The sequence below is a fragment of the Ambystoma mexicanum genome, chromosome 7q (genome assembly GCF_040938575.1).
Source record: "Ambystoma mexicanum isolate Mex_15411 chromosome 7q, UKY_AmexF1_1, whole genome shotgun sequence".
Taxonomy (NCBI): domain Eukaryota; kingdom Metazoa; phylum Chordata; class Amphibia; order Caudata; family Ambystomatidae; genus Ambystoma; species Ambystoma mexicanum.
In genome coordinates this window covers 1,133,282,023-1,133,309,794 of record NC_090941.1, presented here as the reverse complement: position 1 = coordinate 1,133,309,794, position 27,772 = coordinate 1,133,282,023, and positions in this window count along the sequence as shown.

Sequence of the window (27,772 nt, the reverse complement as noted above, 5' to 3'; positions counted from 1 at the left end):
CCCCCAATAATAAGGACATAGCCACTGTGCAGGCCTACAAGACCGCTCTGAATACATCTCACCACTCCAGGCAAGGGCCACCTAATGCCTAGAGTAGAGATGCCCCCAATAATAAGAACATAGCCACTGTGCAGGCCTTCAAGAACACTCTGAAAACACCTCGCCACTCCAGGCAAGGGCCACCTGAGACCTAGAGTAGAGATGCCGCCAATAATAAGAACATAGCCACTGTGCAGGCCTTCAAGACCACTCTGAATACACCTCGCCACTCCAGGCAAGGGCCACCCGAGACCTAGAGTGGAGATGCCCCCAATAATAAGAACATAGCCACTGTGCAGGCCTGAAAGACCGCTCTGAATACACCTCACCACTACAGGCACAGGGCACCTGAGACCTAGAGTAGAGATGCCCCCCAATAATAAGAACATAGCCATGGTGCAGGGCTTCTAGACCACTTTGAATACACCTCATCACTCCAGGCAAGGGCCACCCGAGACCTACAGTAGCGATGCCCCCAATAATAAGAACAAACCACTGTGCAGGCCTTCAAGACCACTCTGAATACACCTCACCACTCCAGGCAAGGGCCACCCGAGACCTAGAGTACAGATGCCCCCAATAATAAGAACAGAGCCACTGTGCAGGCCTTCAAGACAGCTCTGAATACACCTCACCACTCCAGGCAAGGGCCACCGGAGACCTAGAGTAGAGATGCCCCCAATAATAAGGACATAGCCACTGTGCAGGCCTTCAAGACCGCTCTGAATACATCTCACCACTCCAGGCAAGGGCCACCTAATGCCTAGAGTAGAGATGCCCCCAATAATAAGAACATAGCCACTGTGCAGGCCTTCAAGAACACTCTGAAAACACCTCGCCACTCCAGGCAAGGGCCACCTGAGACCTAGAGTAGAGATGCCCCCAATAATAAGAACATAGCCACTGTGCAGGCCTTCAAGACCACTCTGAATACACCTCGCCACTCCAGGCAAGGGCCACCCGAGACCTAGAGTGGAGATGCCCCCAATAATAAGAACATAGCCACTGTGCAGGCCTGAAAGACCGCTCTGAATACACCTCACCACTACAGGCACAGGGCACCTGAGACCTAGAGTAGAGATGCCCCCCAATAATAAGAACATAGCCACGGTGCAGGGCTTCTAGACCACTTTGAATACACCTCATCACTCCAGGCAAGGGCCATCCGAGACCTACAGTAGAGATGCCCCCAATAATAAGAACAAACCACTGTGCAGGCCTTCAAGACCACTCTGAATACACCTCGCCACTCCAGGCAAGGGCCACCTGAGACCTAGAGTAGAGATTCCCCCCAATAATAAGAACATTGCCACTGTGCAGGCCTTCAAGACCGCTCTGAATACATCTCACCACTCCAGGCAAGGGCCACCTGAGACCTAGAGTAGAGATGCCTCCCAATAATAAGAGATTCCCCCCAATAATAAGAACATAGCCACAGTCCAGGCCTTCAAGACCACTCTGAACACACCTCACCAATCCAGGCAAGGGCCACCTGAGACCTAGAGTAGAGATTCCCCCCAATAATAAGAACATAGCCACTGTGCAGGCCTTCAAGACCACTCTGAATACACCTCACCACTCCAGGCAAGGGCCACCTGAGACCTAGAGTAGAGATTCCCCCCAATAATAAGAACATTGCCACTGTGCAGGCCTTCAAGACCGCTCTGAATACATCTCACCACTCCAGGCAAGGGCCACCTGAGACCTAGAGTAGAGATGCCTCCCAATAATATGAGATTCCCCCCAATAATAAGAACATAGCCACTGTGCAGGCCTTCAAGACCGCTCTGAATACACCTCACCACTCCAAGCAAGGGCCACCTGAGACCTAGAGTACAGATGCCCCCAATAATAAGAACATAGCCACTGTGCAGGCCTTCAAGACAGCTCTGAATACATCTCACCACTCCAGGCAAGGGCCACCTGAGACCTAGAGTAGAGATGCCCCCAATAATAAGAACATAGCCACTGTGCAGGCCTTCAAGACCACTCTGAATACACCTCGCCACTCCAGGCAAGGGCCACCTGAGACCTAGAGTAGAGATGCCCCCAATAATAAGAACATAGCCACTGTGCAGGCCTTCAAGACTGCTCTGAATACACCTCGCCACTCCAGGCAAGGGCCACCTGAGACCTAGAGTAGAGATGCCCCCAATAATAAGAACATAGCCACTGTGCAAGCCTTCAAGAGCACTCTGGATACACCTCGCCACTCCATGCAAGGGCCACCGAGACCTAGAGTAGAGATGCCCCCAATAATAAGAACATAACCACTGTGCAGGCCTTCAAGACCACTCTGGATACACCTCGCCACTCCAGGCAAGGGCCACCTGAGACCTAGAGTAGAGATGCCCCCAATAATAAGAACATAGCCACTGTGCAGGCCTTCAAGACCACTCTGAATACACCTCACCACTCCAGGCAAGGGCCACCCGAGACCTAGAGTACAGATGCCTCCAATAATAAGAACAGAGCCACTGTGCAGGCCTTCAAGACAGCTCTGAATACACCTCACCACTCCAGGCAAGGGCCACCGGAGACCTAGAGTAGAGATGCCCCCAATAATAAGGACATAGCCACTGTGCAGGCCTTCAAGACCGCTCTGAATACATCTCACCACTCCAGGCAAGGGCCACCTAATGCCTAGAGTAGAGATGCCCCCAATAATAAGAACATAGCCACTGTGCAGGCCTTCAAGAACACTCTGAAAACACCTCGCCACTCCAGGCAAGGGCCACCTGAGACCTAGAGTAGAGATGCCCCCAATAATAAGAACATAGCCACTGTGCAGGCCTTCAAGACCACTCTGAATACACCTCGCCACTCCAGGCAAGGGCCACCTGAGACCTAGAGTAGAGATTCCCCCAATAATAAGAACATAGCCACTGTGCAGGCCTTCAAGACCGCTCTGAATACACCTCGCCACTCCAGGCAAGAGCCACCTGAGACCTAGAGTAGAGATGCCCCCCAATAATAAGAACATAGCCACTGTGCAGGGCTTCTAGACCACTCTGAATACACCTCACCACTCCAGGCAAGGGCCACCCGAGACCTAGAGTAGAGATGCCCCCCAATAATAAGAATATAGCCACTGTGCAGGGCTTCTAGACCACTTTGAATACACCTCATCACTCCAGGCAAGGGCCACCCGAGACCTACAGTAGAGATGCCCCCAATAATAAGAACAAACCACTGTGCAGGCCTTCAAGACCGCTCTGAATACACCTCGCCACTCCAGGCAAGGGCCACCTAAGACCTAGAGTAGAGATTCCCCCAATAATAAGAACACAGCCACTGTGCAGGCCTTCAAGACCGCTCTGAATACACCTCGCCACTCCAGGCAAGGGCCACCCGAGACCTAGAGTAGAGATGCCCCCAATAATAAGAACATAGCCACTGTGCAGGCCTTCAAGACCACTCTGAATACACCTCACCACTCCAGGCAAGGGCCACCGGAGACCTAGAGTAGAGATGCCCCCAATAATAAGAACATAGCCACTGTGCAGGCCTTCAAGACCACTCTGAATACACCTCACCACTCCAGGCAAGGGCCACCGGAGACCTAGAGTAGAGATGCCCCCAATAATAAGAACATAGCCACTGTGCAGGCCTTCAAGACCGCTCTGAATACACCTCACCACTCCAGGCAAGGGCCACCCGAGACCTAGAGAAGAGATGCCCCCAATAATAAGAACATAGCCACTGTGCAGGCCTTCAAGACCACTCTGAATACACCTCGCCACTCCAGGCAAGGGCCACCTGAGACCTAGAGTAGAGATGCCCCCAATAATAAGAACATAGCCACTGTGCACGCCTTCAAGACCACTCTGAATACACCTCACCACTCCAGGCAAGGGCCACCCGAGACCTAGAGTAGAGATGCCCCCAATAATAACATAGCCACTATGCAGGCCTTCAAGACCACTCTGAATACAACTCGCCACTCCAGGCAAGGGCCACCCGAGACCTAGAGTAGAGATGCCCCCAATAATAAGAACATAGCCACTGTGCAGGCCTTCAAGACCACTCTGAATACACCTCGCCACTCCAGGCAAGGGCCACCTGAGACCTAGAGTAGAGATGCCCCCCAATAATAAGAATATAGCCACTGTGCAGGGCTTCTAGACCACTTTGAATACACCTCATCACTCCAGGCAAGGGCCACCTGAGACCTACAGTAGAGATGCCCCCAATAATAAGAACAAACCACTGTGCAGGCCTTCAACACCGCTCTGAATACACCTCGCCACTCCAGTCAAGGGCCACCTGAGACCTAGAGTAGAGATTCCCCCAATAATAAGAACATAGCCACTGTGCAGGCCTTCAAGACCGCTCTGAATACACCTCCCCACTCCAGGCAAGGGCCACCCGAGACCTAGAGTAGAGATGCCCCCAATAATAAGAACATAGCCACTGTGCAGGTCTTCAAGACCACTCTGAATACACCTCACCACTCCAGGCAAGGGCCACCGGAGACCTAGAGTAGAGATGCCCCCAATAATAAGAACATAGCCACTGTGCAGGCCTTCAAGACCGCTCTGAATACACCTCGCCACTCCAGGCAAGGGCCACCCGAGACCTAGAGAAGAGATGCCCCCAATAATAAGAACATAGCCACTGTGCAGGCCTTCAAGACCACTCTGAATACACCTCGCCACTCCAGGCAAGGGCCACCTGAGACCTAGAGTAGAGATGCCCCCAACAATAAGAACATAGCCACTGTGCAGGCCTTCAAGACCACTCTGAATACACCTCACCACTCCAGGCAAGGGCCACCCGAGACCTAGAGTAGAGATGCCCCCAATAATAACATAGCCACTATGCAGGCCTTCAAGACCACTCTGAATACAACTCGCCACTCCAGGCAAGGGCCACCCGAGACCTAGAGTAGAGATGCCCCCAATAATAAGAACATAGCCACTGTGCAGGCCTTCAAGACCACTCTGAATACACCTCGCCACTCCAGGCAAGGGCCACCTGAGACCTAGAGTAGAGATGCCCCCCAATAATAAGAATATAGCCACTGTGCAGGGCTTCTAGACCACTTTGAATACACCTCATCACTCCAGGCAAGGGCCACCCGAGACCTACAGTAGAGATGCCCCCAATAATAAGAACAAACCACTGTGCAGGCCTTCAAGACCACTCTGAATACACCTCACCACTCCAGGCAAGGGCCACCTGAGACCTAGAGTAGAGATTCCCCCAATAATAAGAACATAGCCACTGTGCAGGCCTTCAAGACCGCTCTGAATACACCTCGCCACTCCAGGCAAGGGCCACCCGAGACCTAGAGTAGAGATGCCCCCAATAATAAGAACATAGCCACTGTGCAGGCCTTCAAGACCACTCTGAATACACCTCACCACTCCAGGCAAGCGCCACCGGAGACCTAGAGTAGAGATGCCCCCAATAATAAGAACATAGCCACTGTGCAGGCCTTCAAGACCGCTCTGAATACACCTCGCCACTCCAGGCAAGGGCCACCCGAGGCCTAGAGAAGAGATGCCCCCAATAATAAGAACATAGCCACTGTGCAGGCCTTCAAGACCACTCTGAATACACCTCGCCACTCCAGGCAAGGGCCACCCGAGACCTAGAGTAGAGATGCCCCCAATAATAAGAACATAGCCACTGTGCAGGCCTTCAAGACCACTCTGAATACACCTCACCACTCCAGGCAAGGGCCACCCGAGACCTAGAGTAGAGATGCCCCCAATAATAACATAGCCACTATGCAGGCCTTCAAGACCACTCTGAATACACCTCACCACTCCAGGCAAGGGCCACCGGAGACCTAGAGTAGAGATGCCCCCAATAATAAGAACATAGCCACTGTGCAGGCCTTCAAGACCGCTATGAATACACCTCGCCACTCCAGGCAAGGGCCACCCGAGACCTAGAGAAGAGATGCCCCCAATAATAAGAACATAGCCACTGTGCAGGCCTTCAAGACAGCTCTGAATACACCTCGCCACTCCAGGCAAGGGCCACCTGAGACCTAGAGTACAGATGCCCCCAATAATAAGAACATAGCCACTGTGCAGGCCTTCAAGACAGCTCTGAAAACACCACACCACTCCAGGCAAGGGCCACCTGAGACCTAGAGTAGAGATGCCCCCAATAATAAGGACATAGCCACTGTGCAGGCCTTCAAGACAGCTCTGAAAACACCACACCACTCCAGGCAAGGGCCACCTGAGACCTAGAGTAGAGATGCCCCCAATAATAAGAACATAGCAACTGTGCAGGGCTTCTAGACCACTCTGAATACACCTCACCACTCCAGGCAAGGGCCACCCGAGACCTGGAGTACAGATGCCCCCAATAATAAGAACATAGCCACAGTGCAGGCCTTCAAGACCACTCTGAATACACCTCACCACTCCAAGCAAGGGCCACCTGAGACCTAGAGTAGAGATTCCCCCAATAATAAGAACATAGCCACTGTGCAGGCCTTCAAGACCACTCTGAATACACCTCGCCACTCCAGGCAAGGGCCACCTGAGACCTAGAGTAGAGATGCCCCCAATAATAAGAACATAGCCACTGTGCAGGCCTTCAAGACCCCTCTGAATACATCTCGCCACTCCAGGCAATGGCCACCTGAGACCTAGAGTAGAGATGTCCCCAATAATAAAAACATAGCCACTGTGCAGGCCTTCAAGACTGCTCTGAATACACCTCGCCACTCCAGGGAAGGGCCACCTGAGACCTAGAGTAGAGATGCCCCCAATAATAAGAACATAGAACTGTGCAGGCCTTCAAGACTGCTCTGAATACACCTCACCACTCCAGGCAAGGGCCAACTGAGACCTAGAGTAGAGATGCCCCCAATAATAAGAACATAGCCACTGTGCAGGCCTTCAAGACTGCTCTGAATACACCTCGCCACTCCAGGCAAGGGCCACCTGAGACCTAGAGCAGAGATGCCCCCAATAATAAGAACATAGCCACTGTGCAGGCCTTCAAGAGCACTCTGGATACACCTCGCCACTCCAGGCAAGGGCCACCGAGACCTAGAGTAGAGATGCCCCCAATAATAAGAACATAGCCACTGTGCAGGCCTTCAAGACCACTCTGAATACATCTTGCCACTCCAGGCAAGGGCCACCTGAGACCTAGAGTAGAGATGCCCACAATAATAAGAACATAGCCACTGTGCAGGCCTTCAAGACCACTCTGAATACACCTCGCCGCTCCAGGCAAGGGCCACCTGAGACCTAGAGTAGAGATGCCCCCAGATAATAAGTACATAGCCACTGTGCAGGCCTTCAAGACCACTCTGAATACACCTCACCACTCCAGGCAAGGGCCACCTGAGACCTAGAGTAGAGATGCCTCCAGTAATAAGAACATAGCCACTGTGCAGGCCTTCAAGACCACTCTGAATACACCTCGCCACTCCAGGCAAGGGCCACCTGAGACCTAGAATAGAGATGCCCCCAATAATAAGAACATAGCCACTGTGCAGGCCTTCAAGACCACTCTGAATACACCTCGCCACTCCAGGCAAGGGCCACCCGAGACCTAGAGTAGAGATGCCCCCAATAATAAGAACATAGCCACTGTGCAGGCCTTCAAGACCACTCTGAATACACCTCACCACTCCAGGCAAGGGCCACCTGAGACCTAGAGTAGAGATTCCCCCAATAATAAGAACATAGCCACTGTGCAGACCTTCAAGACCGCTCTGAATACACTTCGCCACTCCAGGCAAGGGCCACCCGAGACCTAGAGTAGAGATGCCCCCAATAATAAGAACATAGCCACTGTGCAGGCCTTCAAGACAACTCTGAATACACCTCACCACTCCAGGCAAGGGCCACCGGAGACCTAGAGTAGAGATGCCCCCAATAATAAGAACATAGCCACTGTGCAGGCCTTCAAGACCGCTCTGAATACACCTCACCACTCCAGGCAAGGGCCACCCGAGACCTAGAGTAGAGATGCCCCCAATAATAAGAACATAGCCACTGTGCAGGCCTTCAAGATCGCTCTGAATACACCTCACCACTCCAGGCAAGGGCCACCTGAGACCTAGAGTAGAGATGCCTCCCAATAATAAGAACATAGCCACTGTGCAGGCCTTCAAGACCGCTCTGAATACACCTCGCCACTCCAGGCAAGGGCCACCTGAGACCTAGAGTACAGATGCCCCCAATAATAAGAACATAGCCACTGTGCAGGCCTTCAAGACAGCTCTGAATACACCTCACCACTCCAGGCAAGGGCCACCTGAGACCTAGAGTAGAGATGCCCCCAATAATAAGGACATAGCCACTGTGCAGGCCTTCAAGACCACTCTGAATACACCTCGCCACTCCAGGCAAGGGCCACCTGAGACCTAGAGTCGAGATGCCCCCAATAATAAGAACATAGCCACTGTGCAGGGCTTCAAGACCGCTTTTAATACACCTCGCCACTCCAGGCAAGGGCCACCCGAGACCTAGAGTAGAGATGCCCCCAATAATAAGAACATAGCCACAGTGCAGGCCTTCAAGACCACTCTGAATACACCTCACCACTCCAAGCAAGGGCCACCCGAGACCTAGAGTAGAGATTCCCCCAATAATAAGAACATAGCCACTGTGCAGGCCTTCAAGACCGCTCTGAATACACCTCGACACTCCAGGCAAGGGCCACCCGAGACCTAGAGTAGAGATGCCCCCAATAATAAGAACATAGCCACTGTGCAGGCCTTCAAGACCACTCTGAATACACCTCGCCACTCCAGGCAAGGGCCACCCGAGACCTAGAGTAGAGATGCCCCCAATAATAAGAACATAGCCACTGTGCAGGCCTTCAAGACCCCTCTGAATACATCTCGCCACTCCAGGCAATGGCCACCTGAGACCTAGAGTAGAGATGTCCCCAATAATTAAAACATAGCCACTGTGCAGGCCTTCAAGACTGCTCTGAATACACCTCGCCACTCCAGGGAAGGGCCACCTGAGACCTAGAGTAGAGATGCCCCCAATAATAAGAACATAGAACTGTGCAGGCCTTCAAGACTGCTCTGAATACACCTCACCACTCCACGCAAGGGCCAACTGAGACCTAGAGTAGAGATGCCCCCAATAATAAGAACATAGCCACTGTGCAGGCCTTCAAGACTGCTCTGAATACACCTCGCCACTCCAGGCAAGGGCCACCTGAGACCTAGAGTAGAGATGCCCCCAATAATAAGAACATAGCCACTGTGCAAGCCTTCAAGAGCACTCTGGATACACCTCGCCACCCCAGGCAAGGGCCACCGAGACCTAGAGTAGAGATGCCCCCAATAATAAGAACATAACCACTGTGCAGGCCTTCAAGACCACTCTGGATACACCTCGCCACTCCAGGCAAGGGCCACCTGAGACCTAGAGTAGAGATGCCCCCAATAATAAGAACATAGCCACTGTGCAGGCCTTCAAGACCACTCTGAATACACCTCACCACTCCAGGCAAGGGCCACCCGAGACCTAGAGTACAGATGCCCCCAATAATAAGAACAGAGCCACTGTGCAGGCCTTCAAGACAGCTCTGAATACACCTCACCACTCCAGGCAAGGGCCACCGGAGACCTAGAGTAGAGATGCCCCCAATAATAAGGACATAGCCACTGTGCAGGCCTTCAAGACCGCTCTGAATACATCTCACCACTCCAGGCAAGGGCCACCTAATGCCTAGAGTAGAGATGCCCCCAATAATAAGAATATAGCCACTGTGCAGGCCTTCAAGAACACTCTGAATACACCTCGCCACTCCAGGCAAGGGCCACCTGAGACCTAGAGTAGAGATGCCCCCAATAATAAGAACATAGCCACTGTGCAGGCCTTCAAGACCACTCTGAATACACCTCGCCACTCCAGGAAAGGGCCACCCGAGACCTAGAGTGGAGATGCCCCCAATAATAAGAACATAGCCACTGTGCAGGCCTGAAAGACCGCTCTGAATACAACTCACCACTACAGGCACAGGGCACCAGAGACCTAGAGTAGAGATGCCCCCCAATAATAAGAACATAGCCACGGTGCAGGGCTTCTAGACCACTTTGAATACACCTCATCACTCCAGGCAAGGGCCCCCCGAGACCTACAGTAGAGATGCCCCCAATAATAAGAACAAACCACTGTGCAGGCCTTCAAGACCACTCTGAATACACCTCGCCACTCCAGGCAAGGGCCACCTGAGACCTAGAGTAGAGATGCCCCCCAATAATAAGAACATAGCCACTGTGCAGGGCTTCTAGACCACTTTGAATACACCTCATCACTCCAGGCAAGGGCCACCCGAGACCTACAGTAGAGATGCCCCCAATAACAAGAACAAACCACTGTGCAGGCCTTCAAGACCACTCTGAATACACCTCGCCACTCCAGGCAAGGGCCACCCGAGACCTAGAGTAGAGATGCCCCCAATAATAAGAACATAGCCACTGTGCAGGCCTTCAAGACCACTCTGAATACACCTCACCACTCCCGGCAAGGGCCACCGGAGACCTAGAGTAGAGATGCCCCCAATAATAAGAACATAGCCACTGTGCAGGCCTTCAAGACCGCTCTGAATACACCTCGCCACTCCAGGCAAGGGCCACCCGAGACCTAGAGTAGAGATGCCCCCAATAATAAGAACATAGCCACTGTGCAGGCCTTCAAGACAACTCTGAATACACCTCAACACTCCAGGCAAGGGCCACCAGAGACCTAGAGTACAGATGCCCCCAATAATAAGAACATAGCCACTGTGCAGGCCTTCAAGACCGCTCTGAATACACCTCGCCACTCCAGGCAAGGGCCACCCGAGACCTAGAGTAGAGATGCCCCCAATAATAAGAACATAGCCACTGTGCAGGCCTTCAAGATCTCTCTGAATACACCTCACCACTCCAGGCAATGGCCACCTGAGACCTAGAGTAGAGATGTCCCCAATAATTAAAACATAGCCACTGTGCAGGCCTTCAAGACTGCTCTGAATACACCTCGCCACTCCAGGGAAGGGCCACCTGAGACCTAGAGTAGAGATGCTCCCAATAATAAGAACATAGAACTGTGCAGGCCTTCAAGACTGCTCTGAATACACCTCACCACTCCACGCAAGGGCCAACTGAGACCTAGAGTAGAGATGCCCCCAATAATAAGAACATAGCCACTGTGCAGGCCTTCAAGACTGCTCTGAATACACCTCGCCACTCCAGGCAAGGGCCACCTGAGACCTAGAGTAGAGATGCCCCCAATAATAAGAACATAGCCACTGTGCAAGCCTTCAAGAGCACTCTGGATACACCTCGCCACCCCAGGCAAGGGCCACCGAGACCTAGAGTAGAGATGCCCCCAATAATAAGAACATAACCACTGTGCAGGCCTTCAAGACCACTCTGGATACACCTCGCCACTCCAGGCAAGGGCCACCTGAGACCTAGAGTAGAGATGCCCCCAATAATAAGAACATAGCCACTGTGCAGGCCTTCAAGACCACTCTGAATACACCTCACCACTCCAGGCAAGGGCCACCCGAGACCTAGAGTACAGATGCCCCCAATAATAAGAACAGAGCCACTGTGCAGGCCTTCAAGACAGCTCTGAATACACCTCACCACTCCAGGCAAGGGCCACCGGAGACCTAGAGTAGAGATGCCCCCAATAATAAGGACATAGCCACTGTGCAGGCCTTCAAGACCGCTCTGAATACATCTCACCACTCCAGGCAAGGGCCACCTAATGCCTAGAGTAGAGATGCCCCCAATAATAAGAATATAGCCACTGTGCAGGCCTTCAAGAACACTCTGAATACACCTCGCCACTCCAGGCAAGGGCCACCTGAGACCTAGAGTAGAGATGCCCCCAATAATAAGAACATAGCCACTGTGCAGGCCTTCAAGACCACTCTGAATACACCTCGCCACTCCAGGAAAGGGCCACCCGAGACCTAGAGTGGAGATGCCCCCAATAATAAGAACATAGCCACTGTGCAGGCCTGAAAGACCGCTCTGAATACAACTCACCACTACAGGCACAGGGCACCTGAGACCTAGAGTAGAGATGCCCCCCAATAATAAGAACATAGCCACGGTGCAGGGCTTCTAGACCACTTTGAATACACCTCATCACTCCAGGCAAGGGCCACCCGAGACCTACAGTAGAGATGCCCCCAATAATAAGAACAAACCACTGTGCAGGCCTTCAAGACCACTCTGAATACACCTCGCCACTCCAGGCAAGGGCCACCTGAGACCTAGAGTAGAGATGCCCCCCAATAATAAGAACATAGCCACTGTGCAGGGCTTCTAGACCACTTTGAATACACCTCATCACTCCAGGCAAGGGCCACCCGAGACCTACAGTAGAGATGCCCCCAATAACAAGAACAAACCACTGTGCAGGCCTTCAAGACCACTCTGAATACACCTCGCCACTCCAGGCAAGGGCCACCCGAGACCTAGAGTAGAGATGCCCCCAATAATAAGAACATAGCCACTGTGCAGGCCTTCAAGACCACTCTGAATACACCTCACCACTCCAGGCAAGGGCCACCGGAGACCTAGAGTAGAGATGCCCCCAATAATAAGAACATAGCCACTGTGCAGGCCTTCAAGACCGCTCTGAATACACCTCGCCACTCCAGGCAAGGGCCACCCGAGACCTAGAGTAGAGATGCCCCCAATAATAAGAACATAGCCACTGTGCAGGCCTTCAAGACAACTCTGAATACACCTCACCACTCCAGGCAAGGGCCACCAGAGACCTAGAGTACAGATGCCCCCAATAATAAGAACATAGCCACTGTGCAGGCCTTCAAGACCGCTCTGAATACACCTCGCCACTCCAGGCAAGGGCCACCCGAGACCTAGAGTAGAGATGCCCCCAATAATAAGAACATAGCCACTGTGCAGGCCTTCAAGATCTCTCTGAATACACCTCACCACTCCAGGCAAGGGCCACCTGAGACCTAGAGTAGAGATGCCGCCCAATAATAAGAACATAGCCACTGTGCAGGCCTTCAAGACCGCTCTGAATACACCTCGCCACTCCAGGCAAGGGCCACCTGAGACCTAGAGTACAGATGCCCCCAATAATAAGAACATAGCCACTGTGCAGGCCTTCAAGACAGCTCTGAATACACCTCACCACTCCAGGCAAGGGCCACCTGAGACCTAGAGTAGAGATGCCCCCAATAATAAGGACATAGCCACTGTGCAGGCCTTCAAGACCACTCTGAATACACCTCGCCACTCCAGGCAAGAGCCACCTGAGACCTAGAGTAGAGATGCCCCCCAATAATAAGAACATAGCCACTGTGCAGGGCTTCTAGACCACTCTGAATACACCTCACCACTCCAGGCAAGGGCCACCCGAGACCTAGAGTAGAGATGCCCCCAATAATAGGAACATAGCCACAGAGCAGGCCTTCAAGACCACTCTGAATACACCTCACCACTCCAAGCAAGGGCCACCTGAGACCTAGAGTAGAGATTCCCCCAATAATAAGAACATAGCCACTGTGCAGGCCTTCAAGACCGCTCTGAATACACCTCGCCACTCCAGGCAAGGGCCACCCGAGACCTAGAGTAGAGATGCCCCCAATAATAAGAACATAGCCACTGTGCAGGCCTTCAAGACCACTCTGAATACATCTCGCCACTCCAGGCAAGGGCCACCTGAGACCTAGAGTAGAGATGCCCCCAATAATAACATAGCCACTGTGCAGGCCTTCAAGACCGCTCTGAATACACCTCGCCACTCCAGGCAAGGGCCACCCGAGACCTAGAGTAGAGATGCCCCCAATAATAAGAACATAGCCACTGTGCAGGCCTTCAAGACCACTCTGAATACACCTCACCACTCCAGGCAAGGGCCACCTGAGAACTAGAGTAGAGATTCCCCCCAATAATAAGAACATAGCCACTGTGCAGGCCTTCAAGACAGCCCTGAATACACCTCACCACTCCAGGCAAGGGCCACCTGAGACCTAGAGTAGAGATTCCCCCCAATAATAAGAACATAGCCACTGTGCAGGCCTTCAAGACCGCTCTGAATACACCTCACCACTCCAGGCAAGGGTCACCTGAGACCTAGAGTAGAGATGCCTCCCAATAATAAGAACATAGCCACTGTGCAGGCCTTCAAGACCACTCTGAATACACTTCGCCACTCCAGGCAAGGGCCACATGAGATCTAGAGTACAGATGCCCCCAATAATAAGAACATAGCCACTGTGCAGGCCTTCAAGACACCTCTGAATACACCTCACCACTCCAGGCAAGGGCCACCGGAGACCTAGAGTAGAGATGCCCCCAATAATAAGGACATAGCCACTGTGCAGGCCTTCAAGACCGCTCTGAATACATCTCACCACTCCAGGCAAGGGCCACCTGAGACCTAGATTAGAGATGCCCCCAATAATAAGAACATAGCCACTGTGCAGGCCTTCAAGACAGCTCTGAATACACCTCACCACTCCAGGCAAGGGCCACCTGAGACCTAGATTAGAGATGCCCCCAATAATAAGAACATAGCCACTGTGCAGGCCTTCAAGACCACTCTGAATACACCTCGCCACTCCAGGCAAGGGCCACCTGAGACCTAGAGTAGAGATGTCCCCAATAATAGGAACATAGCCACTGTGCAGGTCTTCAAGACCACTCTGAATACACCTTACCACTCCAGGCAAGGGCCACCTGAGACCTAGAGTAGAGATTCCCCCCAATAATAAGAACATAGCCACTGTGCAGGCCTTCAAGACTGCTGTGAATACACCTCACCACTCCAGGCAAGGGACACCTGAGACCTAGAGTAGAGATGCCTCCCAATAATAAGAACATAGCCACTGTGCAGGCCTTCAAGACCGCTCTGAAAACACCTCGCCACTCCAGGCAAGGGCCACCTGAGACCTAGAGTAGAGATGCCCCCAATAATAAGAACATAGCCACTGTGCAGGCCTTCAAGACCACTTTGAATACACCTCATCACTCCAGGCAAGGGCCGCCCGAGACCTAGAGTAGAGATGCCCCCAATAATAAGAACATAGCCACTGTGCAGGGCTTCTAGACCACTTTGAATACAGCTCATCACTCCAGGCAAGGGCCACCCGAGACCTACAGTAGAGATGCCACCAATAATAAGAACAAACCACTGTGCAGGCCTTCAAGACCACTCTGAATACACCTCACCACTCCAGGCAAGGGCCACCTGAGACCTAGAGTAGAGATTCCCCCAATAATAAGAACATAGCCACTGTGCAGGCCTTCAAGACCACTCTGAATACACCTCACCACTCCAGGCAAGGGCCACTGGAGACCTAGAGTAGAGATGCCCCCAATAATAAGGACATAGCCACTGTGCAGGCCTTCAAGACCGCTCTGAATACATCTCACCACTCCAGGCAAGGGCCACCTAATGCCTAGAGTAGAGATGCCCCCAATAATAAGAACATAGCCACTGTGCAGGCCTTCAAGAACACTCTGAAAACACCTCGCCACTCCAGGCAAGGGCCACCTGAGACCTAGAGTAGAGATGCCCCCAATAATAAGAACATAGCCACTGTGCAGGCCTTCAAGACCACTCTGAATACACCTCGCCACTCCAGGCAAGGGCCACCCGAGACCTAGAGTGGAGATGCCCCCAATAATAAGAACATAGCCACTGTGCAGGCCTGAAAGACCGCTCTGAATACACCTCACCACTACAGGCACAGGGCACCTGAGACCTAGAGTAGAGATGCCCCCCAATAATAAGAACATAGCCACGGTGCAGGGCTTCTAGACCACTTTGAATACACCTCATCACTCCAGGCAAGGGCCACCCGAGACCTACAGTAGAGATGCCCCCAATAATAAGAACAAACCACTGTGCAGGCCTTCAAGACCACTCTGAATACACCTCGCCACTCCAGGCAAGGGCCACCTGAGACCTAGAGTAGAGATGCCCCCCAATAATAAGAACATAGCCACTGTGCAGGCCTTCAAGACTGTTCTGAATACACCTCACCACTCCAGGCAAGGGCCACCTGAGACCTAGAGTAGAGATGCCTCCCAATAATAAGAGATTCCCCCCAATAATAAGAACATAGCCACAGTCCAGGCCTTCAAGACCACTCTGAACACACCTCACCAATCCAGGCAAGGGCCACCTGAGACCTAGAGTAGAGATTCCCCCCAATAATAAGAACATAGCCACTGTGCAGGCCTTCAAGACCACTCTGAATACACCTCACCACTCCAGGCAAGGGCCACCTGAGACCTAGAGTAGAGATTCCCCCCAATAATAAGAACATTGCCACTGTGCAGGCCTTCAAGACCGCTCTGAATACATCTCACCACTCCAGGCAAGGGCCACCTGAGACCTAGAGTAGAGATGCCTCCCAATAATATGAGATTCCCCCCAATAATAAGAACATAGCCACTGTGCAGGCCTTCAAGACCGCTCTGAATACACCTCACCACTCCAAGCAAGGGCCATCTGAGACCTAGAGTACAGATGCCCCCAATAATAAGAACATAGCCACTGTGCAGGCCTTCAAGACAGCTCTGAATACATCTCACCACTCCAGGCAAGGGCCACCTGAGACCTAGAGTAGAGATGCCCCCAATAATAAGAACATAGCCACTGTGCAGGCCTTCAAGACCACTCTGAATACACCTCGCCACTCCAGGCAAGAGCCACCTGAGACCTAGAGTAGAGATGCCCCCCAATAATAAGAACATAGCCACTGTGCAGGGCTTCTATACCACTTTGAATACACCTCATCACTCCAGGCAAGGGCCACCCGAGACCTACAGTAGAGATGCCCCCAATAATAAGAACAAACCACTGTGCAGGCCTTCAAGACCGCTCTGAATACACCTCGCCACTCCAGGCAAGGGCCACCTGAGACCTAGAGTAGAGATTCCCCCAATAATAAGAACATAGACACTGTGCAGGCCTTCAAGACCGCTCTGAATACACCTCGCCACTCCAGGCAAGGGCCACGCGAGACCTAGAGTAGAGATGCCCCCAATAATAAGAACATAGCCACTGTGCAGGCCTTCAAGACCACTCTGAATACACCTCACCACTCCAGGCAAGGGCCACCGGAGACCTAGAGTAGAGATGCCCCCAATAATAAGAACATAGCCACTGTGCAGGCCTTCAAGACCGCTCTGAATACACCTCGCCACTCCAGGCAAGGGCCACCCGAGACCTAGAGAAGAGATGCCGCCAATAATAAGAACATAGCCACTGTGCAGGCCTGAAAGACCGCTCTGAATACACCTCACCACTACAGGCACAGGGCACCTGAGACCTAGAGTAGAGATGCCCCCCAATAATAAGAACATAGCCACGGTGCAGGGCTTCTAGACCACTTTGAATACACCTCATCACTCCAGGCAAGGGCCACCCGAGACCTACAGTAGAGATGCCCCCAATAATAAGAACAAACCACTGTGCAGGCATTCAAGACCACTCTGAATACACCTCACCACTCCAGGCAAGGGCCACCCGAGACCTAGAGTACAGATGCCCCCAATAATAAGAACAGAGCCACTGTGCAGGCCTTCAAGACAGCTCTGAATACACCTCACCACTCCAGGCAAGGGCCACTGGAGACCTAGAGTAGAGATGCCCCCAATAATAAGGACATAGCCACTGTGCAGGCCTTCAAGACCGCTCTGAATACATCTCACCACTCCAGGCAAGGGCCACCTAATGCCTAGAGTAGAGATGCCCCCAATAATAAGAACATAGCCACTGTGCAGGCCTTCAAGAACACTCTGAAAACACCTCGCCACTCCAGGCAAGGGTCACCTGAGACCTAGAGTAGAGATGCCCCCAATAATAAGAACATAGCCACTGTGCAGGCCTTCAAGACCACTCTGAATACACCTCGCCACTCCAGGCAAGGGCCACCCGAGACCTAGAGTGGAGATGCCCCCAATAATAAGAACATAGCCACTGTGCAGGCCTGAAAGACCGCTCTGAATACACCTCACCACTACAGGCACAGGGCACCTGAGACCTAGAGTAGAGATGCCCCCCAATAATAAGAACATAGCCACGGTGCAGGGCTTCTAGACCACTTTGAATACACCTCATCACTCCAGGCAAGGGCCATCCGAGACCTACAGTAGAGATGCCCCCAATAATAAGAACAAACCACTGTGCAGGCCTTCAAGACCACTCTGAATACACCTCGCCACTCCAGGCAAGGGCCACCTGAGACCTAGAGTAGAGATTCCCCCCAATAATAAGAACATTGCCACTGTGCAGGCCTTCAAGACCGCTCTGAATACATCTCACCACTCCAGGCAAGGGCCACCTGAGACCTAGAGTAGAGATGCCTCCCAATAATAAGAGATTCCCCCCAATAATAAGAACATAGCCACAGTCCAGGCCTTCAAGACCACTCTGAACACACCTCACCAATCCAGGCAAGGGCCACCTGAGACCTAGAGTAGAGATTCCCCCCAATAATAAGAACATAGCCACTGTGCAGGCCTTCAAGACCACTCTGAATACACCTCACCACTCCAGGCAAGGGCCACCTGAGACCTAGAGTAGAGATTCCCCCCAATAATAAGAACATTGCCACTGTGCAGGCCTTCAAGACCGCTCTGAATACATCTCACCACTCCAGGCAAGGGCCACCTGAGACCTAGTTTAGAGATGCCTCCCAATAATATGAGATTCCCCCCAATAATAAGAACATAGCCACTGTGCAGGCCTTCAAGACCGCTCTGAATACACCTCACCACTCCAAGCAAGGGCCACCTGAGACCTAGAGTACAGATGCCCCCAATAATAAGAACATAGCCACTGTGCAGGCCTTCAAGACAGCTCTGAATACATCTCACCACTCCAGGCAAGGGCCACCTGAGACCTAGAGTAGAGATGCCCCCAATAATAAGAACATAGCCACTGTGCAGGCCTTCAAGACCACTCTGAATACACCTCGCCACTCCAGGCAAGGGCCACCTGAGACCTAGAGTAGAGATGCCCCCCAATAATAAGAACATAGCCACTGTGCAGGGCTTCTAGACCACTTTGAATACACCTCATCACTCCAGGCAAGGGCCACCCGAGACCTACAGTAGAGATGCCCCCAATAATAAGAACAAACCACTGTGCAGGCCTTCAAGACCGCTCTGAATACACCTCGCCACTCCAGGCAAGGGCCACCTGAGACCTAGAGTAGAGATTCCCCCAATAATAAGAACATAGCCACTGTGCAGGCCTTCAAGACCGCTCTGAATACACCTCGCCACTCCAGGCAAGGGCCACGCGAGACCTAGAGTAGAGATGCCCCCAATAATAAGAACATAGCCACTGTGCAGGCCTTCAAGACCACTCTGAATACACCTCACCACTCCAGGCAAGGGCCACCGGAGACCTAGAGTAGAGATGCCCCCAATAATAAGAACATAGCCACTGTGCAGGCCTTCAAGACCGCTCTGAATACACCTCGCCACTCCAGGCAAGGGCCACCCGAGACCTAGAGAAGAGATGCCCCCAATAATAAGAACATAGCCACTGTGCAGGCCTTCAAGACCACTCTGAATACACCTCGCCACTCCAGGTAAGGGCCACCTGAGACCTAGAGTAGAGATGCCCCCAATAATAAGAACATAGCCACTGTGCAGGCCTTCAATACCACTCTGAATACACCTCACCACTCCAGGCAAGGGCCACCCGAGACCTAGAGTAGAGATGCCCCCAATAATAACATAGCCACTATGCAGGCCTTCAAGACCACTCTGAATACAACTCGCCACTCCAGGCAAGGGCCACCCGAGACCTAGAGTAGAGATGCCCCCAATAATAAGAACATAGCCACTGTGCAGGCCTTCAAGACCACTCTGAATACACCTCGCCACTCCAGGCAAGGGCCACCTGAGACCTAGAGTAGAGATGCCCCCCAATAATAAGAACATAGCCACTGTGCAGGGCTTCTAGACCACTTTGAATACACCTCATCACTCCAGGCAAGGGCCACTCGAAACCTACAGTAGAGATGCCCCCAATAATAAGAACAAACCACTGTGCAGGCCTTCAAGACCACTCTGAATACACCTCACCACTCCAGGCAAGGGCCACCTGTGACCTAGAGTAGAGATTCCCCCAATAATAAGAACATAGCCACTGTGCAGGCCTTCAAGACCGCTCTGAATACACCTCGCCACTCCAGGCAAGGGCCACCCGAGACCTAGAGTAGAGATGCCCCAATAATAGGAACATAGCCACTGTGCAGGCCTTCAAGACCACTCTGAATACACCTCATCACTCCAGGCAAGGGCCACCCGAGACCTACAGTAGAGATGCCCCCAATAATAAGAACAAACCACTGTGCAGGCCTTCAAGACCGCTCTGAATACACCTCGCCACTCCAGGCAAGGGCCACCTGAGACCTAGAGTAGAGATTCCCCCAATAATAAGAACATAGCCACTGTGCAGGCCTTCAAGACCACTCTGAATACACCTCACCACTCCAGGCAAGGGCCACCTGAGACCTAGAGTAGAGATGCCCCCCAATAATAAGAACATAGCCACTGTGCAGGGCTTCTATACCACTTTGAATACACCTCATCACTCCAGGCAAGGGCCACCCGAGACCTAGAGTAGAGATGCCCCCAATAATAAGAACATAGCCACTGTGCAGGGCTTCTAGACCACTTTGAATACACCTCATCACTCCAGGCAAGGGCCACCCGAGACCTACAGTAGAGATGCCCCCAATAATAAGAACAAACCACTGTGCAGGCCTTCAAGACCGCTCTGAATACACCTCGCCACTCCAGGCAAGGGCCACCTGAGACCTAGAGTAGAGATTCCCCCAATAATAAGAACATAGCCACTGTGCAGGCCTTCAAGACCGCTCTGAATACACCTCGCCACTCCAGGCAAGGGCCACCCGAGACCTAGAGTAGAGATGCCCCCAATAATAAGAACATAGCCACTGTGCAGGCCTTCAAGACCACTCTGAATACACCTCACCACTCCAGGCAAGGGCCACCGGAGACCTAGAGTAGAGATGCCCCCAATAATAAGAACATAGCCACTGTGCAGGCCTTCAAGACCGCTCTGAATACACCTCGCCACTGCAGGCAAGGGCCACCCGAGACCTAGAGAAGAGATGCCCCCAATAATAAGAACATAGCCACTGTGCAGGCCTTCAAGACCACTCTGAATACACCTCGCCACTCCAGGCAAGGGCCACCTGAGACCTAGAGTAGAGATGCCCCCAATAATAAGAACATAGCCACTGTGCAGGCCTTCAAGACCACTCTGAATACACCTCACCACTCCAGGCAAGGGCCACCCGAGACCTAGAGTAGAGATGTCCCCAATAATAACATAGCCACTATGCAGGCCTTCAAGACCACTCTGAATACAACTCGCCACTCCAGGCAAGGGCCACCCGAGACCTAGAGTAGAGATGCCCCCAATAATAAGAACATAGCCACTGTGCAGGCCTTCAAGACCACTCTGAATACACCTCGCCACTCCAGGCAAGGGCCACCTGAGACCTAGAGTAGAGATGCCCCCCAATAATAAGAATATAGCCACTGTGCAGGGCTTCTAGACCACTTTGAATACACCTCATCACTCCAGGCAAGGGCCACCCGAGACCTACAGTAGAGATGCCCCCAATAATAAGAACAAACCACTGTGCAGGCCTTCAAGACCGCTCTGAATACACCTCGCCACTCCAGGCAAGGGCCACCTAAGACCTAGAGTAGAGATTCCCCCAATAATAAGAACACAGCCACTGTGCAGGCCTTCAAGACCGCTCTGAATACACCTCGCCACTCCAGGCAAGGGCCACCCGAGACCTAGAGTAGAGATGCCCCCAATAATAAGAACATAGCCACTGTGCAGGCCTTCAAGACCACTCTGAATACACCTCACCACTCCAGGCAAGGGCCACCGGAGACCTAGAGTAGAGATGCCCCCAATAATAAGAACATAGCCACTGTGCAGGCCTTCAAGACCACTCTGAATACACCTCACCACTCCAGGCAAGGGCCACCGGAGACCTAGAGTAGAGATGCCCCCAATAATAAGAACATAGCCACTGTGCAGGCCTTCAAGACCGCTCTGAATACACCTCACCACTCCAGGCAAGGGCCACCCGAGACCTAGAGAAGAGATGCCCCCAATAATAAGAACATAGCCACTGTGCAGGCCTTCAAGACCACTCTGAATACACCTCGCCACTCCAGGCAAGGGCCACCTGAGACCTAGAGTAGAGATGCCCCCAATAATAAGAACATAGCCACTGTGCACGCCTTCAAGACCACTCTGAATACACCTCACCACTCCAGGCAAGGGCCACCCGAGACCTAGAGTAGAGATGCCCCCAATAATAACATAGCCACTATGCAGGCCTTCAAGACCACTCTGAATACAACTCGCCACTCCAGGCAAGGGCCACCCGAGACCTAGAGTAGAGATGCCCCCAATAATAAGAACATAGCCACTGTGCAGGCCTTCAAGACCACTCTGAATACACCTCGCCACTCCAGGCAAGGGCCACCTGAGACCTAGAGTAGAGATGCCCCCCAATAATAAGAATATAGCCACTGTGCAGGGCTTCTAGACCACTTTGAATACACCTCATCACTCCAGGCAAGGGCCACCTGAGACCTACAGTAGAGATGCCCCCAATAATAAGAACAAACCACTGTGCAGGCCTTCAACACCGCTCTGAATACACCTCGCCACTCCAGTCAAGGGCCACCTGAGACCTAGAGTAGAGATTCCCCCAATAATAAGAACATAGCCACTGTGCAGGCCTTCAAGACCGCTCTGAATACACCTCCCCACTCCAGGCAAGGGCCACCCGAGACCTAGAGTAGAGATGCCCCCAATAATAAGAACATAGCCACTGTGCAGGTCTTCAAGACCACTCTGAATACACCTCACCACTCCAGGCAAGGGCCACCGGAGACCTAGAGTAGAGATGCCCCCAATAATAAGAACATAGCCACTGTGCAGGCCTTCAAGACCGCTCTGAATACACCTCGCCACTCCAGGCAAGGGCCACCCGAGACCTAGAGAAGAGATGCCCCCAATAATAAGAACATAGCCACTGTGCAGGCCTTCAAGACCACTCTGAATACACCTCGCCACTCCAGGCAAGGGCCACCTGAGACCTAGAGTAGAGATGCCCCCAACAATAAGAACATAGCCACTGTGCAGGCCTTCAAGACCACTCTGAATACACCTCACCACTCCAGGCAAGGGCCACCCGAGACCTAGAGTAGAGATGCCCCCAATAATAACATAGCCACTATGCAGGCCTTCAAGACCACTCTGAATACAACTCGCCACTCCAGGCAAGGGCCACCCGAGACCTAGAGTAGAGATGCCCCCAATAATAAGAACATAGCCACTGTGCAGGCCTTCAAGACCACTCTGAATACACCTCGCCACTCCAGGCAAGGGCCACCTGAGACCTAGAGTAGAGATGCCCCCCAATAATAAGAATATAGCCACTGTGCAGGGCTTCTAGACCACTTTGAATACACCTCATCACTCCAGGCAAGGGCCACCCGAGACCTACAGTAGAGATGCCCCCAATAATAAGAACAAACCACTGTGCAGGCCTTCAAGACCACTCTGAATACACCTCACCACTCCAGGCAAGGGCCACCTGAGACCTAGAGTAGAGATTCCCCCAATAATAAGAACATAGCCACTGTGCAGGCCTTCAAGACCGCTCTGAATACACCTCGCCACTCCAGGCAAGGGCCACCCGAGACCTAGAGTAGAGATGCCCCCAATAATAAGAACATAGCCACTGTGCAGGCCTTCAAGACCACTCTGAATACACCTCACCACTCCAGGCAAGCGCCACCGGAGACCTAGAGTAGAGATGCCCCCAATAATAAGAACATAGCCACTGTGCAGGCCTTCAAGACCGCTCTGAATACACCTCGCCACTCCAGGCAAGGGCCACCCGAGGCCTAGAGAAGAGATGCCCCCAATAATAAGAACATAGCCACTGTGCAGGCCTTCAAGACCACTCTGAATACACCTCGCCACTCCAGGCAAGGGCCACCCGAGACCTAGAGTAGAGATGCCCCCAATAATAAGAACATAGCCACTGTGCAGGCCTTCAAGACCACTCTGAATACACCTCACCACTCCAGGCAAGGGCCACCCGAGACCTAGAGTAGAGATGCCCCCAATAATAACATAGCCACTATGCAGGCCTTCAAGACCACTCTGAATACACCTCACCACTCCAGGCAAGGGCCACCGGAGACCTAGAGTAGAGATGCCCCCAATAATAAGAACATAGCCACTGTGCAGGCCTTCAAGACCGCTATGAATACACCTCGCCACTCCAGGCAAGGGCCACCCGAGACCTAGAGAAGAGATGCCCCCAATAATAAGAACATAGCCACTGTGCAGGCCTTCAAGACAGCTCTGAATACACCTCGCCACTCCAGGCAAGGGCCACCTGAGACCTAGAGTACAGATGCCCCCAATAATAAGAACATAGCCACTGTGCAGGCCTTCAAGACAGCTCTGAAAACACCACACCACTCCAGGCAAGGGCCACCTGAGACCTAGAGTAGAGATGCCCCCAATAATAAGGACATAGCCACTGTGCAGGCCTTCAAGACAGCTCTGAAAACACCACACCACTCCAGGCAAGGGCCACCTGAGACCTAGAGTAGAGATGCCCCCAATAATAAGAACATAGCAACTGTGCAGGGCTTCTAGACCACTCTGAATACACCTCACCACTCCAGGCAAGGGCCACCCGAGACCTGGAGTACAGATGCCCCCAATAATAAGAACATAGCCACAGTGCAGGCCTTCAAGACCACTCTGAATACACCTCACCACTCCAAGCAAGGGCCACCTGAGACCTAGAGTAGAGATTCCCCCAATAATAAGAACATAGCCACTGTGCAGGCCTTCAAGACCACTCTGAATACACCTCGCCACTCCAGGCAAGGGCCACCTGAGACCTAGAGTAGAGATGCCCCCAATAATAAGAACATAGCCACTGTGCAGGCCTTCAAGACCCCTCTGAATACATCTCGCCACTCCAGGCAATGGCCACCTGAGACCTAGAGTAGAGATGTCCCCAATAATAAAAACATAGCCACTGTGCAGGCCTTCAAGACTGCTCTGAATACACCTCGCCACTCCAGGGAAGGGCCACCTGAGACCTAGAGTAGAGATGCCCCCAATAATAAGAACATAGAACTGTGCAGGCCTTCAAGACTGCTCTGAATACACCTCACCACTCCAGGCAAGGGCCAACTGAGACCTAGAGTAGAGATGCCCCCAATAATAAGAACATAGCCACTGTGCAGGCCTTCAAGACTGCTCTGAATACACCTCGCCACTCCAGGCAAGGGCCACCTGAGACCTAGAGCAGAGATGCCCCCAATAATAAGAACATAGCCACTGTGCAGGCCTTCAAGAGCACTCTGGATACACCTCGCCACTCCAGGCAAGGGCCACCGAGACCTAGAGTAGAGATGCCCCCAATAATAAGAACATAGCCACTGTGCAGGCCTTCAAGACCACTCTGAATACATCTTGCCACTCCAGGCAAGGGCCACCTGAGACCTAGAGTAGAGATGCCCACAATAATAAGAACATAGCCACTGTGCAGGCCTTCAAGACCACTCTGAATACACCTCGCCGCTCCAGGCAAGGGCCACCTGAGACCTAAAGTAGAGATGCCCCCAGATAATAAGTACATAGCCACTGTGCAGGCCTTCAAGACCACTCTGAATACACCTCACCACTCCAGGCAAGGGCCACCTGAGACCTAGAGTAGAGATGCCTCCAGTAATAAGAACATAGCCACTGTGCAGGCCTTCAAGACCACTCTGAATACACCTCGCCACTCCAGGCAAGGGCCACCTGAGACCTAGAATAGAGATGCCCCCAATAATAAGAACATAGCCACTGTGCAGGCCTTCAAGACCACTCTGAATACACCTCGCCACTCCAGGCAAGGGCCACCCGAGACCTAGAGTAGAGATGCCCCCAATAATAAGAACATAGCCACTGTGCAGGCCTTCAAGACCACTCTGAATACACCTCACCACTCCAGGCAAGGGCCACCTGAGACCTAGAGTAGAGATTCCCCCAATAATAAGAACATAGCCACTGTGCAGACCTTCAAGACCGCTCTGAATACACTTCGCCACTCCAGGCAAGGGCCACCCGAGACCTAGAGTAGAGATGCCCCCAATAATAAGAACATAGCCACTGTGCAGGCCTTCAAGACAACTCTGAATACACCTCACCACTCCAGGCAAGGGCCACCGGAGACCTAGAGTAGAGATGCCCCCAATAATAAGAACATAGCCACTGTGCAGGCCTTCAAGACCGCTCTGAATACACCTCACCACTCCAGGCAAGGGCCACCCGAGACCTAGAGTAGAGATGCCCCCAATAATAAGAACATAGCCACTGTGCAGGCCTTCAAGATCGCTCTGAATACACCTCACCACTCCAGGCAAGGGCCACCTGAGACCTAGAGTAGAGATGCCTCCCAATAATAAGAACATAGCCACTGTGCAGGCCTTCAAGACCGCTCTGAATACACCTCGCCACTCCAGGCAAGGGCCACCTGAGACCTAGAGTACAGATGCCCCCAATAATAAGAACATAGCCACTGTGCAGGCCTTCAAGACAGCTCTGAATACACCTCACCACTCCAGGCAAGGGCCACCTGAGACCTAGAGTAGAGATGCCCCCAATAATAAGGACATAGCCACTGTGCAGGCCTTCAAGACCACTCTGAATACACCTCGCCACTCCAGGCAAGGGCCACCTGAGACCTAGAGTCGAGATGCCCCCAATAATAAGAACATAGCCACTGTGCAGGGCTTCAAGACCGCTTTTAATACACCTCGCCACTCCAGGCAAGGGCCACCCGAGACCTAGAGTAGAGATGCCCCCAATAATAAGAACATAGCCACAGTGCAGGCCTTCAAGACCACTCTGAATACACCTCACCACTCCAAGCAAGGGCCACCCGAGACCTAGAGTAGAGATTCCCCCAATAATAAGAACATAGCCACTGTGCAGGCCTTCAAGACCGCTCTGAATACACCTCGACACTCCAGGCAAGGGCCACCCGAGACCTAGAGTAGAGATGCCCCCAATAATAAGAACATAGCCACTGTGCAGGCCTTCAAGACCACTCTGAATACACCTCGCCACTCCAGGCAAGGGCCACCCGAGACCTAGAGTAGAGATGCCCCCAATAATAAGAACATAGCCACTGTGCAGGCCTTCAAGACCCCTCTGAATACATCTCGCCACTCCAGGCAATGGCCACCTGAGACCTAGAGTAGAGATGTCCCCAATAATTAAAACATAGCCACTGTGCAGGCCTTCAAGACTGCTCTGAATACACCTCGCCACTCCAGGGAAGGGCCACCTGAGACCTAGAGTAGAGATGCCCCCAATAATAAGAACATAGAACTGTGCAGGCCTTCAAGACTGCTCTGAATACACCTCACCACTCCACGCAAGGGCCAACTGAGACCTAGAGTAGAGATGCCCCCAATAATAAGAACATAGCCACTGTGCAGGCCTTCAAGACTGCTCTGAATACACCTCGCCACTCCAGGCAAGGGCCACCTGAGACCTAGAGTAGAGATGCCCCCAATAATAAGAACATAGCCACTGTGCAAGCCTTCAAGAGCACTCTGGATACACCTCGCCACCCCAGGCAAGGGCCACCGAGACCTAGAGTAGAGATGCCCCCAATAATAAGAACATAACCA